We start from the raw sequence: 15839 nt of genomic DNA, 5'->3' as shown, positions 1-15839 counted from the left end.
GGGCACGAGCCAGCGGAGTTTGCTGATCCCGTTTTACGGTGTTTTGGGTAGCTTGAAAAATATTTAGTTGTGAGAAACTCCAGATGGATGTGAATGTTCTCAGGGTGGAGGGAAAGAGCGAAGGGAGAAAGTTAGTCATCGTCCTGGCACGGAGAGCCGGCGGGGACAAGCGCTCAGTGATGCACGCGGCAAAAATAGCCCGAATTTCAAATGGAATGGGATGTGACGGGCAAGTTCCTCTGAGGGAAAATACTCTGGAGTCCTTGTGCACGTTTCCACAAATGCGTAGCGTGGTGTAGGAACTTTTCTCATTCGTGGGACAAATGAAAAACGTTTGGGAAATGGAAAACTAGAGAAGAGAAACGGATGTAAAAACATTCAAGGGCTTATTAGCTCAGAATTGTAGGAATTATGCAATTTATATCTCAGTCCAATCTAAGACCCCACTTTTTAAGTTTAAAGTGAAGCCTCCTGTCTGTCTAATGTTTGCTAACGCTTTCCGAGAGTTTTGAGTTGTGTCCGATATTCTTTGAAAGGATTAGTTTTAAAAGAGATGTTGACCTGCTTATTCATTGCTTTTGTGGATTCCTTTTCATTAAAGTACATGTTAAAAGACACTTGAGATTTCACCTTAAAACTTGCCTTAATTATCCAAGTCATTAGGAATGGGATAGTTACAGTCTGGAATGACCCTGAATTTTCATAATCAAATCAAATTTTGGCCCCCAGACTTGTCAGGAATGTTAAATTCTGATAGTTGATCTGCTAATCTTTAGCCCTGACTAGAACTTGTCAGCTGGGGCAGGAGCTCTCCTCATGCGGTGCTGTGGTTGGTAAGGCTGTGTGGATTTGTCCTTGGATAAGATCCTGGGGTGCGTTAGCCGGGGTCCCTCCCGCGCTGCTGGGAACTCGCCTGAAGGGCTCGGAAGCTCCAAAGGGTGTGGGGAAGGTTTCAGCAATTTATAGTGAAATTTATAGAGCAGGGAAATCAGAGGTTGAATGGAAACCAGCACCTTATTCCACTTCTGTGTTCTGCATCCCAGCAGGACCACTGAGCCACATGTTTTTTCTAAAACAAATATATTTCAGGGGGATGTCACGGGTCCTTTTTTGTCCCAGGCTCTTTTGTTAAGCCTGAAATGACTTGTCGAAGATGCTAAAATTACTTTTGCTTTGTTCGGCAGGAGCCCAGCAGGATTGTTTGGGGACAACCCTGACAGAGGGCCTGTCTCGCACTTGCATACTTGGCTAATTCCTGAGGCGTGTCTGTGGTGCTAACGGGGTTTCATTGATTTCTCTGTATTTAATGATCGTGGTGCTTACAAACAGAAATGATTTAACGTGAATGCTGCAGCAGCCCCAAGACGCTCCGTGTTTTGTCAGTGGGATATTTGCGATGGGTGTGTTCTGGACGTGGTTTATCCCCATTTAAGGTTCTCATGCCTTAGGAATTGGAAAGTTGTGTTTTTTCAATGGAACAGTGTGTATCTCCAGTGGAAGTGTTTTTGTTTTCAAAGTCAAACAGCACATTGTGGACACATGGAAGTGTGTGGCTTTCAAAAAAACAAACCACTATTTATGGATGCTGAAGCAGCCAGCATGGGCCAGTTTGGGGTATTTTTAGCAGCGAAGCAGAGAGTTCACCATTTGATACGGGGGGAATGGGATGAACTGAAGGCTGCTGATTTCAATTTGGGGTTTTGTCATTTGTTTGGAGATGGAAAAGCCCTGGACTATTAAACTACTGTCTCTCCAGCCCTGGAATAGCAAGTTGAAATCTCCCTGGAGAAATTAGGATCTCATGCCATTCAATAGACAAGCTCAAGCTGTTGCATAGTAAGCTGATCCTGAGCTTGATCTTAGCCCAAGACAAAGTCGCGTCCTAGTCTTTGGCCCTGTTAGTTCCTTGTAGGCTATGAAAGAGGAGTCTTGTGATTTAAAATCTGTCTAATAAAAAAGAATTTTATTATTAAAATAAAGTAATATTATTAAGACAAGTAATATTATTACTTTAAAGAGAATACATGCCGACTTGTTCTCTTCATCTCTTCCATTTTGGAGGACATGCTCACACTCATTAATGTTACTACTCATAGGCACGTGTGTGGTCAGTGCATGACAATAGCCTGGGATTTAATGTGTACCAAGGTTAAATTAACCTGTAATTCTCAGGAGAGCAGTGCGCGGGTATCGTGAGATGAGGAGGCGGTTTCCTGTGTGGTGTTGCGCTTTGGTTTTAGGGCGAAGTGTCGGTTCTGTAGGTGCGTGAACTGCCGGTGGCTGCGAGTGCGACGCCGTGTGTGACAATGCGATTACTGTACAAACGGTGCTGGTTTCTGCACATGGAAAAAAAAGGCAGCGAGGAATTTTTAGCACGTTGTCATGCAGCACTCTCTGTTTCCTGGCTGGTACGGTCGAGATGTGTAATAATATTTATATACAAATGCTGACTGTGATTTTCCACCACGGAGAAAGGAGATGTCATTTAGAAGTGCTGTGCATGATGTAAAGCAGAGATTTTTTGACTTGCATACTTGCATATGGTGTGGGTGTGCGTTTTAATTGTTTGAAAAGAGATCATTTAAAAAAATATAACATTTTTGCTACATAAGCACATTCTCCTGAAGTAAAGGTCATCTTGCTCTTTACAAGTTGCTCTTGGAAGGGAGGGGAGGTTCCTCATGTTGTCTTTTCCCCTGTTCCTACCTCTTGAAGCTTTCAGAAAAGCATGAAGTGATGAGTTGTTGTGCTGCAGCAGCTCCAGCCGCGTCCCAGCCGGGCTGCGGTGACCCGGGGGCTGCAGCCGTGATGTGTGTTGGCACATGGAAGAGCATTTTCTACCCAAAGAACCAACACCTGCAGCCACGCAGCCTCCTTGGTGTGAATGACCACACCGAGTCTCTTCGGCTTCTCTGGAGCTGGGAGTTCCAAGGCAAAATCACTGCTCTTTGGCTTCAGCCAAGGGAACTGTTCTGATATCTTGCCAGTTACCAGCATGTTTCTGATGCTGGTGTCCTGGGTCCTCAGCTTTCCTGTTGAAATCTCTGCTCCTAGTGATCTTGTAGCAGACTGTTCATATAGAAAATAATGATATGGCAAGCGGAGATGTGTATGTTCCTCTTCTGATCCACACTTGATCAAAGAAGGCTGGATCACAGCTTTGTTTTATCCTGCTACAATGACAGAATCCAGATGTGAGGATCCTAAATCTTCAGTGTTCCTGTTTTCCTCGTTCGTGAACTCTTTGAAGCCTTGGTTGTCGTTCCAGGGCTGTGCTGACACCCCTTCCGTCCCATCTCATTGGTTGCTAGAAAGGGGGTGACAGTGGCAACCGCCATGTGTCCCAGCCTGGGGACACCCCTGGGGTCTCCTTGCCCTGGGACCTGCGAGATGTGGGGGTGTGGAGTGGAGGCAGCAATGTGGGGAGCGGGGCAGAGTCCGGCCGGGCTGGTGAGGGGACCCCTCCTCTCTCCATCGCACCCTGGCATGGGGTATGTTCTGACCTCTGCTGGGAAACAGAGTCTTTCTTCAGGATGCAAAAGGGCACCCAACTAGCTGTCCTCTTTGAATGAGCTTTATGTCTGGGTGGGTGGTTTTGGCCGAAGCAGCAGCTGCTGTGAAGGGGACACTGGTTTATCACAAGCAGAGTGACGCAGCTTTAAAGGCCTGGGCTGGATGGGACAGCGAGAGCCAGCGCTTCCTTCCCTAACACATTCCAAGGCAGTTTTAAATCGGATTAGGATTTTAACAAACACTTGATGGTTTACTCTCTGCAGGGAGGATCAAAGCCCAGGGAGGACTCTTCAGCTGTTTGCTTTTCCTTTATGTAGAAACTTCACTGTGGCTGCCCTAAAAAAAAACCAACCAAACAACAAACACAAACCACTAAATACAATTAAAAAACAAAAATCCCTTCTCAGAAAAGCAGGTTACTTGACTAGAGCCTGAAATAAGGTGTTCATTACCTGCTGACATTTTTCTTCTCTGTTTGCCGCATTACTGAGCTCCCATTCAGAGGCAGAGCAGGGAGCGTTCCCAGCTCCAGCTGAATCCATCCCGGGACAACCCAAACTGGCCCATGGATGTGCCTTAATGGGCTCTGTCATCACAGCTCCCGGGCAAAAAACGAGGTTCAGCATTTACTCCATTGAAAAATACAGTGGTGTGGCATCTCAGTAGAGAAAAGGAGCCCCGTGTGGGTTTGTGTGCGGACTTTCTTCTGTGATTTGGTGGAAATGTTTTTAAAATAATGGAAGTTTGTACACATATCCCTGTTCAAGATGACCAGGTGTTTATGCTGCTGAGGGGGAGGCTCGGAAACCCAATCAGCAGGGTTTGAAAGAAAATAGTAATAAAGGGAAGGGAAAAAAACAGTTTTGTGGTTAAAATAGAGCACCAGGTCTGGCTCTCTGGCTGCTTCCTGTTGTCGTGCCACTGACTTCTCTGGAAGAAATCGGACAGGACTGGTCAGCCTGGAAATGTGGAGCTGAGGTGCTGCAAGGATGAGGGCTGGGGGGGGTTTCCCTGGGCTGGGGATCCCCTGGGCTGGGCTGGGTTCCCTGGGCTGGGAGGGGGTTCCCTGGGCTGGGGGCCGGTAAGAGCCCGATCAGGGCTGTTTGAGCTGTGCTGACGTGCCCAGGAAGGTTTGGAAGGTCGATGGGCTGCGATGCCCACCATTTATTTATGGGCTAATGCCTATCTTCTCCTCCTGTAATGCGGTTTAGTTGACAACATGAACTAAATGCAGAATGAGGATTAAACTGTGTGAGCACTGATGGATGTTTTATAGGTGTTGCTTTGCAGGAAATCATTACTTTCAAATGTTGGAATAGAGAAGAACATTTTTCAGGCTTTTCAAACATGTTGTGGATAGAGGCTTCTAATAGATGTAGTTTATTCCATTTATCTTATTAAAAATAAAGACAATTCCAGCTCATTTACTGCTTTATTAGTTCAAATAAACAGCTTTTCTAATCAACGTGTATAGCAAACAATGCTTTCGTAGTTGGTGGTAGTGGTTCCAAAGTTAATGAAACTGTCCTTGTTTATTGTCTGGTCACAAGTCAGACAGTTAAAACATTGGTCTAATACTAATGTTCTTTTATATTCATTTTAGATTAGGAAAAATTATAGTCTCATTTTTAAATTTTAAAGCATTTGAGATTATTTTTTCTCCATCTGTTTGAGGAAATGCAGCTGGAACTGAGGAGTGCTGTGCAGGAACCGTTCATGAGGGCATCTCAACTGTGTCTAAGGGAGCCTTTCGCTCTTAGCTGGAGGTAGTTATTGATTTATTTTTTTTCCTTATTTTCCAAAACCACTGATCTAATTTATGAAGTGATAGAAGAGGCTGGGAGAACAGTTTTACCTGTAAGGGTGCAGCATTGTCCAACTGATTGCCCAGGAAACAGAGAAAAGGTCTGCTGATCTACCCCTGCAGATGTTTCTCAACTGGATACAGACCCATTCTGACCAATTCTAGCCTTTTTTTGTAGGTTACTGATTATTTTGATGCTTTATTAAACTGCCATTGCCATGAAGGAAACAGTGCACAGAAATCCAAGCAAGATGCTGTTTGTACTTTGGTAATGTTTATCCAGTAACAATTTGGGGTTCAACCCCTTTTTCCCCATTTTCTTTCCATGAGTATGAGCCCTTGGTTCCATCCCTTCATTGGGAACCACACAACATGCTGAGGGATAGATGGGCTGATACCCATCATGGTTGTTATTAAACTACCTGAAATTTCATACATACATTAATACTCATTTCCAGAGTGTAACTAATAAGGACCTGTTGGCTTTTTTTGCCACCTAGTGCCTCTGTCCTTGCATTACTGTGGAGGCTGGTGTTATATGTGCGAGGAGTGAGGAACCATCTGCTGCAGCTTCACAGCCAAACGTGTTCGATTTATCAGAGAAGTTTCCTTGCACTAGTGGAATGAACTGAAACCTCTGCTTTGCCAGAGAGCTGCCAAGGGCTGTGGCAAACCTTTGGACACCCAATGGGAAGAAGCAGGCTTACATAGGACCTCTTGCTTCTGGAGTCGTTGTTGTCTGGATTTTAAACCTGGCAAATCCTTTGTGACAGATGCTAAACTTGCTGGTGCAGTGTGTGTTTGATGGGGTGATTGGAGTTCTCACTGTAAACAGAGCTTCAGATCTTTTAGCTGTGCACACAGAGCATCTTTGTCCTCTGGATAGGTAGCTCTGACACACCTAAGCTATTATTCCACGTGATTAAATATGTCTGGAAAATTAAACACAGGCAGAGCCAACAGTCCCATGCCACTTTATTTCTCCAGATCTGCACTGTAGGTGTTATGTGTAAGGTGAGTGTACCTAGATCTCTTGCATGCACTTGCAGTTACACCCACGGACACGCGTCATTTAAGGCGGTGCTGTGCTTTGGAGCTGCAAATGGCCAGAATCACCTCTGTGTCTAAACTGGGTGGCTGCAAGAACCCTGGTCCGGTCGGAGCTGTGTGTGTTTGCATGGGGGGCGGGGGAGCCCCCCTTTCCCTGCACAGGTTCTGGCTTCAGCACACCCTGCGGTATAATGGAGCTGTTCTGCTCCAAACGGGAGCAGGAAGGTGGGTGGATTAGGAAAAATGTTATATTAGTAATTTTTTTCCACCAGGCCATGTCACATTCAAGTCCCACCGTTGCTTTATGGCTTACCAGACAACTCGGCCGTCCTTCCCTGTGAGCAGTGACCTGCTGCTGTCTGTCTGTCTGTGGCTGTGGGTCTGCGGCAGCCCGGGGGCTGCACGGGTCAGTGCTCTGCAAAGCTTTACAGTGACGATGGCCGCAGTGGGTCATATATTGCTTTTTGGTAACTGGCTATGGCGTCCAGACCTCCCAACATTTCATAACCCACAGATGGAAAAGTGGCACTTAAAATGAATTTATTCAGGTGGGAACACTGTAAAACACGAAAATAAGGCTTTTGAATTGCTGCACATACATTTGAGTGTCAATGAAAAGCTTTTTATTTGGTTTTGGAGCCAGACTTTCAGAAGCCAATGTGTCTTGTGGTCTGGAACCAAACGTTATGGGTAGCAGATCAGAACAAGGCACAGCACAGCGAGAAGGGGGTTGCAAGCGGAGAGGCCAGAAAGGCTTGGGCATCTCATGGGAGAGCATTTGCCTGGGGAGGGCTGGAAACAGGAGCGGGCGAGATGGGAGAGGCAGAACCCAAACCAAAATTGTTTTGGTATTAATAAGTAAGTTTTAATTTGCACAACATCATCTCTTTGAAGCCGTTGGTGTGCGCTGTGCGGTGGGATTACCGGTGCTGCCTGCTCGTGTGGGGGCATCTGCTTCGGCAGCTTTCCAGCCCAATTCAATCAGAGAAGCTGGTGCCCTGAACGTGAAGAAGAGGAGAACCATGAAGCAGAGGTGGGGATGCAGGGAGAGCGAGCAGGCACGGTTTTCCTTTGACTGCTTATTTTACTTAACACTGTCCTTAAACACAAGGTCATTTTCCAGCGCGGCCGAGGGCTGCCAGGCGGGGGAAGTTACCTTGCAAAGGAAGGAACTAGCCCGTACTGTCTAAATATTGTCAATTGTGTCCTGAATGGAGGCCATGGCTGGAGGAATCTCAATAGTAGCTCTTTGTGCCCCTGGTCGTCTTCTGCCAAAGTACTTTCCATAATTAGGCCTAAAACATATTTACATTCCTGTTGTCTTTGGTCCCAGACACACACCTGTATGTGTGTGTATGTATGTGTATGAGGTGCAAGCATATATGTTCTTATGCATTTAGAATATGCGATTCTGCTCAGTGCTGGTGAGAACGGCCGCAGCCGTTGGAGCTGGGAGGGTTGTGCTTTGAGGCAGTTGGGGTTCAGAACTGAGAGAGGCAGCAAAATCCATTGGATTCATCCCTCTGCCAGGCAGGAGTATAATCCCCATATAGACAGATACAGTATTTTGTCTGAATCGGAAGGTCCGGACTGAATGCTTCCTTTTAAAATTCATTGACGTTTGCATGGAAACCAGAAAAATGGGCTTAAGTCAAGAATGCAATAACCTCACTTAAAACTGTTCTCCATGGCAGACACTCATCCGCTTACGGCCTTTCTGCTTGCGCGAAGATAAATGGTGGAGTGAAAAACTGTGTATAGTTGCATCGCTAGCATATTTATAATACAGTGGTTGATGTGCAACAGCTTTTCCGTGTGTGTTTCTCCCCTCCATCTGTCCTCCATGATAGCTAGCAGCCAGACATTGATTAGTTCAGTTTGGGGAGGGAAGGAGTTGTGCAGGACAACTGGATTCTTCAGTGAGGAGATTCCTGAAACGTGTCCAAGGGAGGACTGAGCTCCATGCCTGCTTCCAGCTGCCGAGCATCATTAGAAGACAGACAAAATACATTAATTAGTCTTCTAGCAGAACTTCCCTGTGCAAGCAATGGTACAGCTTTCACAGCCATGCCATTGGGACGGAGATGAGATGGTCTGTACCATGCCTCAAGAATGGCCATGGTGTAACCTCCACATTAAGATGTGTCCCCTTCCTCAGGCTTGCAGGAGCCCACCTTAGTGGTGGGGTCATGCTGGGGAGACTGGGGCAGGGTGGTGCAGATTTGGGCGTTCCCAAAGTTCACTGTGACTCCAGATCTAGGGCTGTTTCCACCCCACCTCTGTACGAAGTCTCCTCTGGCAGATCTTCCCAACAATAATGAGGAGACAAGTATATTCCTCTTTGTATGGCAATCAGAAGAGATGCTCAAATTTCCAGGGTAATCCTCATCCCTATTGCAAAACTTCTTGTAATAATTCTGCAGAAACTCAAGCAAGAAGTCATGCTTGGTCTAACCGTGAGTTTACTTTTGCTCCGGATGCTTTCTGAGCTTTCAGGCGCTTGATGGAAACACCAGCGCTCACACTTGGAGGGCGGGCTGGAAAGTTTGCGTGGGCTTGCGCGTGTGCCAAGGAGTCACTTTTTTGTCCATTGGAAGCCTATTTCCTTTATGCTTCTGTCAGACTTTGCCTCCGTAAAGGGGAATTTAGACTTTCCATGTCAAAGCACTCTGCGAGTGTTATCCCAGACCTTTACCTCTAGCCAATGCGGTAGTTTGTACCAGGAACACCTACAAGTGCTTGAGCAGGAGCCGGGGAGGCATGGCCAGCGCTCTTGCCCTTTGAGCGAAATGTCTGATGATGTGTTTTTCTAATTCTTTCCTCCCTTTGCATTCACCGTTTTAGATGCACACTCACGCACACGCTCGCCTTAACAGCCTGTTTTTTCCTTTAACTGCTTCCAGCTCCAAAACCTCTCCGCATCTTCGCAATGTAAATACATTTTAGCTTGCCCAGCACAAGCTGGGGAGACAGTGGTGACCTTCAGCTGAAAGCAAAGCGCTTGAATGTGACCTAATTTGCTGAAGGGTGGGTTTGGCAATGGCAGGAGCTCCCTCCTCTCCGGCCCTCCCATTGGGGAAGGTCCCTGGGAAGTATATGTGTGTATATATATATATTCACTTAAATTGAAGCTTAACTGCGTTGCTGGGTTGCAATTACCATTCTGTTGTCCGTGACTGCTGAGATCGGTAGAGTTTTGTGTCTTCCTGGCTTTGGACAAGTCACTTCTCTCTGTGGACTGAAAATCTGGTCCCACTAATGTCAGTTGGGACAGCAGCTCCTCAAAGTCTCTGTGGGGATTCACCAGAACTCTCCTATAAATGGCTGGAATTAATGCAACATAGTGCAATAGCTCTGTTTTTATTGGCATAAAAAGCCGGACAGTTACTGATATAAATGCAAGCAAGTTTACAGTAGTTTATTCAGGGTTTAAGTTGGCTTAAAAGCAAATCTTTGAGCTGTGCAAGCTGGCCTGTAGTGAAATGAATTGCTGCATGTGAAGCACTTTGAAAACCTCGAACGTGAGGTTTCACCTGCGTGCAAGTGTGTCCGTGGCTGCTGCCAGTTGATGAGGGTTTTCCCCCATTCCTGCTTTGGGTTGAGTTGAGTTGCAGGGAGACTTGGGGCCCCTGGCACAGCCGGCAGGAGCATGATGAGTCTGACACAATCAAGAGAAATTACTTCAATGTGGACGTTTTTTTTTATGAAAGAGCGAGCACGAAGGAGTGTGTGAAATGGGGATAAGTGTCTAAATGCACACTAGAATCACTCTTTCTATTTTGCTATTTTCTGCAGTATTAGGTTCTCAGGAGCACTGCGGGGTGACACCTCTGGAAATATATTTGTCTTTTGTTAGGGGACATGTGTCTTTAAAATGAAGTTCTCTCCTTGTCTCAAGTAGAAAGTGCAAAAGTCCCAGGTTGGAAGCCAGTTAAAATTCCCTGTTCCAGCTGTATCTGCACTCAGTCTCAGCAGCAGACGCTTGGTTGTAATTAAACATCGTCAACAACAACAAGCCCAAACAAACAGGACAAAACTAAACAAACACTATTGCAGGTAAAAAGGAGGAACTGAGTGAAGACGTTATTTCAAAAGCCCTTCAAGCAGTTTTTGGGATAATTTTCACTTATTTCTGAACAACTCCTACCACTGGTCAGCCTCCAAAAATAACAAAACCAACCCCACATCGCCACTGATAAACACTGCAGACTTGCTTGTAGCTTATCTAATGCCTGGACATCTGTTCCTCCCTTGCCAAGAGGCTCTCCTGCTATGAGTTAATGCAATTCCCAACACTAAGGTTAAATAGAGTTTAGAGCCTCTGACCAGTGGCATCGTGCCATGGAGACCTGCGCTGCAGAAGCAGCTTTGCCGTGGAAATGGCCAATTCTAATTCAGAAATAAACTTGGGAGGGGGAAAAAAAGTTGCATAACTCGAGCCTGGGCTGCAGCTCCGAGCTTTCCAGCTCGAGGGGAATGTGTTTCACCACGGAAAGTGTGGTTTGAGCAGCCCTGCTCCTGGGTCTGAGGACCATCCGCTCCCTCTGCTTCGTCCTCTTCCTTCCGGGTCGAGTTGGAAGCTGAATTTGAATTTTTAGTGAATGTGTAGTACCTGTGCACAGGATTATTGAATACTTTTTGGATTATTTAATACTGTTTTGCGTGTTTGACGGCAGGGCCTGTTATGACTGGAGCAGTGGAGGTGGGGAGGGATACGGGGTGATCCCACCACTGGGTCCTGCAGCTGGCGGGCTGGTCGTGGGGTGTTGGGCGGCAAGAGGTGCTCCGTGTGACACGGGCACGGCCATTCCCCACGGGTACACTGCACGTGTGTCGCATGTGTGCCCCTGCAGTGGTGCAGGACTCCAGTGCAGCTTGTGGTGGCATTTCAGTATCGAAACACTCAAATACAGTGAGGTGGGACACCTCTCCATATCAGAGGGTTGGGTTACAATTCAAGGGTTAGAATTTGTAATACTTAAATCTGCAATATGTTTCTATTTACTTGCATTAATCTGTATTATTATTTGCTTTTTGGATGTTTTGGCTTGTTTATTTCCAGTTGTTGTGCCCTGACCCCTGTGGTTAGAAACCTTTTTAAACTTAGATGAAGGTTTTGTCCATCCCGTAGGATCCCAGCTTTTGGGACTTGAAGAACATCTTCATCTCCTGAGATTCAAAATAAAATTGTGGAAGAGATTCAAAATAAAATTATGGAAGAGGGCACCAGGGTTTGTTTAAATGCAAGTGACAGAGATTTGAAATAGAAGAACCAGTGAATAGGGTTCATAATACAGTAAATCTTGCATCTAGGTGCTACTTCACAATAGCCATGTGTCCTCTCTGTTTAGAATAATTGTGTCATCTGCTGAAGACCAGTTCTTGCAACAGGACAGATTTGGGCTGGGCAGTTGCCTTTGACCAACCCAAACAAGTTGGCTGCATTATGGCTTTGGGTGCAGAGAGGCCAAATTAAAACCCGCAGGTTGGAGGCAGATAGTCAGGAGCAGAGACAGGACCTGAACGTGGGCTGCTCATCCTTTCTCCTACCCCAGGGCAAGCTGCCTCTGCCGGCATTTTATTCCTAAATCTCAGGTCTTGGGACTATGTGGGAGATGGGGATGGTCTTTGGGATGAAGGACTTCCCAGCCAGCTGCTCTTCTCCTTCATCCCCATCGCTTCCCGTCTGGAAGGAGCAGGTTGGGGATAACTACCACCAGGTCCACATAGCCCGGAAGTCAACACATTCGGCAGGAACACGGCTCCTGCCTGCGCATCCCCAGTGAGCTGCCGCCAAACACCGCGGCCACGCTTGTACTTGTCTGTCCTTTCCTTTCTGTCCCGGCTTTCGGCTCCTCCGGCGCAGCATCCTGCAAGGCGGCGCTTCGCCCGCAGGAGCATCAAAGAGGAGATCCTGAATGAAAACACGGCTTTACGGCGTGTCTTCAAAGGGCCTTTTTGAAAGTTCAAAGGACACGAGGAAAGGAGGGGATCAAAATCAAAGGAAGATTGGGGGGAGGGAAATTAAAGCCTCAGAGGAACTTTATGGCATGTTTTCTGTAACGCTTTCAATGCCAAAATCACAAGTCTTCCTAGTATCAGCTCTTCTCTCCCCAGCAGACTCCTTGGTTACTGGTTTTGGTGCAGTTCAGCAGCTTCCAGAAGCTTCTGCCTCACCCACAGTCTGCAATATGCTACGGGGCACCCACAATTTCACTTTCTGTGATAAATTTCATGTAAGACCAGAACTTCCCATTCTGGTGCCTCCAGGCCAAGTGGGAGACGCTTGTTCTGTTCCAGCTGGGAAGTCCTGGGGCTGCCAAAGGAGCTGGTCCGTTCTCGAACAGGGACAGCAGTGGGACACAATGACCGCGTGTGGGTGGGTGTGTGTGGGGGGGTGTGTGTGTGTGTCTGTGTGTGTTTGTGCTGCTCTTTCTGCAGCTTTGGGAGGATTTGTTCTTTTGCCAGCGCTGCCAGTGCCGGTCCCTGCAGACGGCAGCTCCTGGCCAGGGGCTGAGTTGCCACCTTTGCAAACCTATGAGGGAACCGGGCTCACCTTTAACAAAAGCTTTTTTTTAAAATTATTTTTTTCTTTCCAGAAATGCATCTTTTCCCATCCTCTATTGCAGGGCCAAGCTATCTAGTCCATGTTTGGGAAAACTCCACTGCTCTAATGGGAAAAGGACCTTTTCTCCTGAGCAAAGGCTGTGGGGTCTGACTTTAAACAAGAGAAGCAAAGTGCTCGCCTTGGTGTGAACATCCCAGGTACCTATGAAGACAGGGAAGAAACCCAAACAAATGAGGTATATGCTACTTAATATTGCGTTAGTGCTCATAACTTGTTCATTTTCCTGCTTCTCTGCCTTTTTTTAAAGAGTACGGAAAGAAGCAATGTGCTAGGCTAGGGAAGGAAGTCAGGCTATTTTTGACCCAGGATCAAACCATCTTTATTGGTGGGCAGGTGCCCGCTGGAACCAGCTCATTGTGATGGGGATCAGGGCCCAGGGCTGAAGCAAAAAAGGGCAGAGGTATATTAATAAATGACTTAACAGCTTTGCCAAGCTGTGCTATGGTTTTGGGACCTTTCAGGCTTGTGTGTTTATATGGAAGTGCAGAGACTGAGAAGACAAATTAACTCTCTGAGAGAAGCAAGTGGGTGTCAGTGGAGGGCGAAAGGCTCGTGCCCGAGGGAGCCGTGGGGAGTCTCCTTGGGGTTCCTTGAGCTGCCTGTGGATCTGTTTTATTGCTAACCACATTTAAACCGTCAGCAAACAAATGCATTTCCTGCACAGGGGTGATGGTGTTTCCTCGTCCAACTGCTTTTCCAGAGTTTTTAGATTCAACATGTGTGTTGTTCCTGCAGCAACAATCGCTCCTCATCCCGCCAAGGTAAGCTCGACCTAAACGAAGCGCTTTTCCTATAGATGCTTTCCAGGGCTGCTGCTCAGGCTAAGTCAGAAAACTCTTGCTGGACACCCTTCTTGTTAATTCATTCTCCTGTTTTTTAATACACTGAACTATGCACCTTGTGCTGTGCTCTCTGGTTGAGGCGGTCATCCAAAAACAGTCCACAGCAGTGCGTCTGTGGGGGATAAAACTCGGTGTGTGCTGTACTGTTCTGGAGGTCTGAACTGCGGCACGGGGGTGGTGGTCTGGAGAACAGCTAGTGCAAAGAAGCAAATTAAACTGCTTGTCTTTCACCCAGAGAGGTCCCAGTTTCACTAAATATCACTGAAAAGGGTAACTCAAGGTGAAATCCACTATGTGTTTAATATATCTTAGCAAAAATGTAGAATTTGCAGTTTTATTCATTGGTGACTATAGGGGGGAATTTAAGGTATATGGAGTAACTAATCAGGTTGGAACTTGCCTTGAAGACTGGGGCTGAGATCTGTAAGGTTTGCTTACAAGAAGGGATTTGCACCTAAGTGAGATCCTTTCATGTAAGCTCTTTATATTAATTGGTTTGAAGCGAGCACGTCCCGATGAACCATTGGCTTCATTTCCTTTGTCGAGGCCGTGCGCGTGGATTTCCTCTCCGAATACGCTGTCAGCGGTGGGGACAGAGGCACAAAGTCACACCTTGTGCTGTGCCAGGGCTGGGGCACGGTGGGAAGGAGCCCACGTGCTTGTCACCCCAAGGGCTTCTCTCTCAGCATCCCATAGTAGCTCTCGCGTTAAAGGACGTGACAGCGTTCGGGATGTTATTAATGGCTTCCCACGGGAACCAGGAGCCTTGTGATTTCCATCCACCTCACCCAGGGGCCAGAAATAGAAAGTGGTTCTTCTGTGTTCTCCCACGTCTTGCTCAGCTGCTGGTCTACCAAGGGGAACACGGGCTGTGGTGGGAAAAGCTGCTGGTGCTAGGACGTGTTTTCCTGCCGGGGGAAAGCTGTGAGTCAGCAGAGCTGCAGACGTCTGTCCGTGCTGTCAGGGCTTCCTCCTGGCTCCCCGACACGCAGCTCCTCGCTGGCGTCACAGCTGGTGACACCTTATGCTGGTGTTTGGGTCGCGGGACAGAACTGTTTGTTCACGGGGCAGTAGCGAGGACTTGGTGCTTGATGGCAGCACAGTGGGGCTTTCGGAAATGGAAAGGTAGATAAGATGTCAATTGGACAGAATCAAAGTGTCTGTCAGAGCGAGGGGGAGAGACTCACCAGCAGCCTAAAACTAGAGGTTCAGACCCTTTAGAGTTATTTGTACCCAGCTTTGAAGAAGCAAAGGGATAACATCTGAAGTGCTTTGTGCATCCCCTCTGTGGGGAAGGACACGATCATTTCTAGTAAGGGGATTTCTTGGCTCTGAGGTGTGGAGATTTGTGCTTCTCTGCGCTGACAAAGCCAGAGAGCCCAGGTCGTGCTGTGCACCTCGCTGTGGTGGGACCCGGGTCCCCATCCGTCAGCGCGGAGCAGACCTGTGCCCCTCAGCAGGGTTTGCTGTGCAAGTCCCAGGCTGTGAGGGGTAAATCAAGCTTCCCTATAGGCAAACAAAACAAGACTTTGTCCTTAGAGCCCAGCAAGGACAAACTGTCACCAAATGCCAACCTTAGTATCTCTTAAATAATTCTGATTTGTTCCAGTTTTGGGCATGTCGAGCTTAATGGGTGCAAGGCGCTGAATAGTGTGTGTGGAGGTGGTTGGGTGGAAGAGGAGAGACCCAGCTGTGGGGAAGCGGGTTTGAAGTCTGGGGCTGCTCGCGGGCTGCCACGTGCCGGGGTGGCAGCGTGGGCTCTGCGGCTGCGTGGGCTGCCAGCCCCGCCGGCACTCACCTGCATGCCTGAGGACAAATTCTCATGTATCGTAGAAAACTGCATGGTTGCACCTTGGAGTCTCCTTCTCTAGAAACATTCAAAATCCTTCTGAATGCATTCCGGTGTGATCTGCTCTGGTGACCCTGCTTTAGTAGGGGGCTGGACTGGATGATCTCCAGAGGTCCCTTCCAACCCCAACCATCCTGTGATTCTGTGCCTACC

The 15839-nt window shown here is 47.4% G+C and overlaps 1 long non-coding RNA gene across 20 annotated transcripts in view; it reads left to right on the top strand.

Annotated features, from left to right (window-relative positions):
• LOC110366164 (uncharacterized) overlaps positions 1-15839 on the top strand; it is a 61275-nt gene that overhangs the window by 10731 nt on the left and 34705 nt on the right. For 16 of the 20 annotated variants that reach the window (XR_010466029.1, XR_010466033.1, XR_010466034.1 and 13 more), the window contains exons 2-3: positions 12997-13170; positions 13660-13756. This is a non-coding gene — a long non-coding RNA (uncharacterized LOC110366164). The remainder of the gene's footprint in view (positions 1-12996; positions 13171-13659; positions 13757-15839) is intronic. The other 4 variants (XR_010466042.1, XR_010466038.1, XR_010466040.1 and 1 more) reach the window with 2 other exon arrangements.

Source organism: Columba livia, chromosome 14 (genome assembly GCF_036013475.1).
Source record: "Columba livia isolate bColLiv1 breed racing homer chromosome 14, bColLiv1.pat.W.v2, whole genome shotgun sequence".
NCBI classification, from domain to species: domain Eukaryota; kingdom Metazoa; phylum Chordata; class Aves; order Columbiformes; family Columbidae; genus Columba; species Columba livia.
Note: the sequence above shows the minus strand (reverse complement) of the source record. Positions and strands in the feature narration are given on the sequence as shown.